The sequence below is a fragment of the Nicotiana attenuata genome, unplaced genomic scaffold (assembly GCF_001879085.1).
Source record: "Nicotiana attenuata strain UT unplaced genomic scaffold, NIATTr2, whole genome shotgun sequence".
Lineage (NCBI taxonomy): Eukaryota > Viridiplantae > Streptophyta > Magnoliopsida > Solanales > Solanaceae > Nicotiana > Nicotiana attenuata.
Genome location: NW_017670430.1, coordinates 73,573 through 78,647, shown reverse-complemented (window position 1 = coordinate 78,647; position 5,075 = coordinate 73,573).

Here is a 5,075-nt window from a genome sequence, read left to right as displayed (position 1 = left end):
TATATATATTAAATATGCATAAATACCTTCAAATAGCATATATATGCATATATAAGCATGCACAAGGTTTTTATAATTTTTTCCATGATTTTAAGGATTTAAATTGATTTATTTTCTTCCCTTTTATTCATAAAATCCTGAATAATTATTTTTCAAATTATTGTTATGATGATTTATTCATTTAATCTCTATACTTATGCCAAAATATGGTTGATATATTTTTACGCATTTTTTATAATTGCATTTGGTATTTTCCAAGCTAAATTGCATATAATTACAATATTAGCCTTTTTATGTATAATTACAATTTATATGCGTGAAATTGGTCCCTATATTTTTAAAATGATAATTATATATTTTAAATCATCTTGGCACATTAAATTATTTTCCAAAAACTACTTAGTATTTGTTATAAATTAAAATAGGGAAAATTGACTATTTAAATTGTAGCCAGATTTGGATTTCAATTTTAGCCAAATTAAGCCCAATACCTCAGCCCAAACCCGACCCAGGCCCAAATTACACCTACCCGACCCAAAACCCATCAGATCCTAGCCGTTGATCTAAAAGATCAACGGCCCTCATTCATTCTTTTCTTTTTTATTCTAAACGACCCCCTAACCCTAATCACTTTTCCATACCCGTCGCCTTCAGATGCTCTCCCTAATCCCTCTTCAACCGCCGCCTCCCTCTCCGGTCTTCTCCGGCGACCACCTTTCAACCCCAAGCCTCCAATGGTCCCTGCATCGCCTCTCTCATCATCTCTGAGGCCTTCAAGGGCCCTGGGCCATGCCGACTTGTATCTAGGGTTGCTGTTTCGGTTGTTCATGGCTTCTCCGGTGTGATTTTGGGCTAAATCACACCATATTTGTTACGATCTTTGAAGTTTATAGCAGGTTCTTCCGTTTCTATTTGGGTTTCCTTTGAAACCCTAACTTTCGTTTGTAGCTCTTAAATCTGTGCTATTTTTTACGATTTAAGTCTGTTTCTTTCTATGTTTTACACTATTCTCAAACTTCTTTTGCAAAAAAATCATCGATTGCGAGTTGTTTTACTTTCTTCTAAAGCTAGGGTTTTCGACTTCTTATACACTTTGTTTAAACTGATTCTTTATGTTTGAAACTTCTATCCTTGCATATCTTGACTGATTCTATGTTCTTACTGCTTTTCCAAATCTCCTATGTTAAAAGCCCTAAATTTTTTAGATCTTCTTTGTTTTGGTTCTGTGTGTTAGCATGACTGCTCAATTCTTGTTAAGTTTCTGTGGTTACCGTGCTTCGAATAGGTTTACTGAGTCCTTAGCCTAATTATATCACCTCTATGTGATTGTATTCATCTTGATTGTTCATCTCTTGCCTCTTTCTGTCGATATTGCTGACCTAGCCTGTTTGCTACGTCTGTTTGTTCTTCTCTATTTATATGTTGAAGTATAGAATCATAACTCTCTCTTGATTGATTCTGATTTCCTTATTTGATGGTTTGATTGAATGATTTTCTTTTAAAACCCTAAAATTCTACCTTGTCTGTTTAAATTGACGGATCCCCCTACCTTATTTGTTATGGTACTTTATTCTCACTGAATCATTTCCTTAATTGGAGTTTTCCGAACTTAGTCCTAATTGACTACCCTATGCTTACTGAACCTTGATTTTTTCCTTATTAGTCATGTACTGATTTTTCTTGCCTTATATGCTACTGGTTCTTACCGTTTGAATTAATTCCCTTGACTTAAGGAAGTACTTGCCTTGATTTTTTGACTGACTGATTATGAGTTCCTTAATTACCATGCTACTATCATTCTTACCTTATTTGCTACTTGTATTCAAGCTATAAATACTCTAGTCTTTCATTATCACAAGACACGAACACTTGGATTCAAAACTATCTCTCATACTAAGAAAATCCCTGCTCTCTCTTGTGCTATTTGCTACTGTTCTAAGTTAGCCGGCTGCAAGGCAAGGCTAACCATTTGTGCTCTCTTGTTCTTTCATTCTCCTTACTCTCCTCTTCACTGGTATGTCCTAGTTTCAATTTAAAGTTCCAACAACAACATGATTCTCTTATTGTTTCAGTTCCTCTTGTTTCTAGTTTGCTTTTACTTATTGTTTTGTTGTGAAATTTGTAGTTAAGAGTTACATTATCAGCATGTTATTATGTCATCCCCTTCCTTTAGATCAGTATATTCCCCTTTATATGTGTTTCTGAGCATGTCTTATCTCTTACTTGTTGTGTACTTACCATCCTATATCCCATGAATTCCCAAATCCCTATCACCCCTCTATATGGTTGTGTTCTTCATGTCCGGTTTTGTGACTATGCCAGTGTCAGATGTTTCTGAGCATGTCCAAACCAGTCCTAGACCTTTGCTGGGTTATGTGTTTGCAGGCAAATGTTCTATGTATCCCAAACCCCTTGACCCCTGTGTGTGACTGCTGAATTTACTTGGTTCTATGAACTAGATATGTAGAAACCTGTCCTAAGGTGTTTTGACTTCTGTTCATCTCTTCAAACAAGTCTCTGTTGTTTTACTACATTATTTTCAAAAGAAAAAGACTTTTTGTTAAATACAGTTTCTTACTAAAACCTTTTCAATTTGTGTCCATCACTTCTCACTCTACTCTTAGTCAATAAGTTCTGCCCCCTCTAGTATGTGTACTGCCTTGGGATCCTTTTGAGAACCCTCTGAACTCTGGCATACTGAGGCTGGCCTTTCAACACTGCACTTGTTCAATATTTGGTTACTAAGTCTATGTGTGAGCACTGCCCGGGATCCTTGAGATCCTTAGGAAACTTTGATGCACCTAGACTCTGATTTGTCTATGGAACTGAGGCATATGAGGCCATTGGAGGCTTTGGGAAATCTGGGTCTAATTGAAGGCTCCCTATAGAACAGATTCTTGATTTTCTATTTCTATTTATGTAATTTATTCATTGGTCTGTAATAATTTGTAAACAGATATTGGGGTATTTAGTAAAAAATGGTGGGTAGATGCATACTTTATTGGGTAATACGGGTAGAAATCCTGCTCCTAGGACTTTACTTTTAAAGTCTGTTTGCTCTGAATAGACAACATGCTCATAGGATTTTACTCTTTAATCTGATTGCTTTGCCTAATAGAAATCATGTCCATAGGATTTCACTTTTAAGTTTGTTTGCTCATCAAGTAGAAACCATGGCTATAAGGTTTTACATTCTGTCATGTTTAGAAACCATGCTTATAGGTTCCAAACAATCATGTCTTGAAATCAGTTTAATAATAGATGCCATGCCTATAGGACCTAATCCAGATTCAGTCATAACAAGTATTTATGTATGTTTCCACACCTATAAATCGTTAAAATCAGTGTTACGCTTAGATATCATGCATATAGGGAGCTCTACTCGCAATTATGTCTGTTAATTTAGTCTAAGAAATCGACTTGATCACGCCTAGTTCATTTCTGAATTGGTTTTATTAAGTATTAAGCATTTCCTGAAACAAGTTCTTTCAAACTGCTTCAATCTCATTAGATATCATGCCAATAGGTATTAAAGGATGTTTATTTCAAAACCTCTTTTGTTTCCGTATTAATATATACATCAGTATTATGCGTATAGGCAAGGCTTTTAGGGCGTTTTCAAAACTGCATTCTCTGAAACTGTCCCTATCGCTCGATGTTTTCTGATCCTAACAGGCTTTTAAAAAGAGTCCCTAGGCAACTACTAGGGTGTAACTTCTGAGTCTAAAAAGGGTTTGTCTGTTTCTGCATATTCACTTAGATATCCTGCTTTAGGACATTGATTAATAAAGGACCTTAACTGTGCTTGAGTCGTGCTGCTTATGTGTTTGTTTGAGGAGGAAACTTTGAGCCTCTTAATTATTCTCATTATGTGTGAAAGTCCTAAATGCTTTTGACTGTCACCTCAAAATTTTTGCCTTTTAAAATCTTAGGGGTACATCTAGAACCACATATAGGTAGAGGTCCTACCTCCCTCCAGGACCATTAAGAAAGGACGGGTAGCAGCACGTAACAGGAATCATCGACCAAACACTCGCTTTGCATGACCAATAAGGGGATGGGAAGGGTAGACATGGGATATGATAACTACACGCTAATATCACGTGTAGCCCCTCATCGAGGAGTGTTTACCAGTCATTGCGTGGGGTGATCCTATAGCATAACCAACCTATGACCCCTCCTTACCAAATTCTCTTTATTTAATCTTTTGTCTTACTACTTGAGTTACCCAACGTGCTTTACTTGCAACTTATTTGATTCAACCATTTTATATGGACTAATTTGTGAATATAAGTTCGGTCGGGACCCACAGTTATGGACCAAGAGGGGTGACTAACACCTTCCCCTCGAGGTTACTTCGAGCCCTTACCCTAACCTCTGGTAATGCAAACCAACCCAAGAGTTAATTGCTCTAGGTGCCCTAACGCACCGTAATCCATTAGGTGGCGACTCTTCAAATACCCAATTCCCAAAAGGAAATGAGTCATTACACCCCGTGAATGTCGAAACCCGGAACTCTCCCCATCAAAAAGGGAGGGAAAAAGGGGGTGTGACACATGTTGTTGAGTTATTGGTGTTGAAGTTGTAATAGCCGTTATCACATTGAGGCGAAGTTGTTAATTGTTGAGATACCTTTCCTTGCTGAGCATTCTCATTCATTTTGTTATTGTTGAAATTCTTGTACACATTGTTGTTGAGCCATGGGCTATTTATTGTTGAAATATTTTGTGACAAGTTGTGGCATATGGGCACTCTTGATGCAAGCTGTGATTGTGTTGTGATATTGATATGCATGTAGTGGTATAAGTCTAGGGGTTGATACCCATGCAGTGAGATAATGTGGGCTTCATACACGTGTTTCTAGCAGGGGAACTACTTGAAGCCACGCGGTGAGATAAGTTGGACTAAAACACGTGTAGTTATTTTAGGAAAAAATGATTTTCAAAACTAAATGTAAGGCTCGCAGTGATATAAGGAAAGATTGCAATTGAAATTGTGAAATGTGAATACGAGGCGATACCTCGGTTGTGATTTTCACTGAACATTCCATGTTGGAACAGCTTGTTGATTTGAAC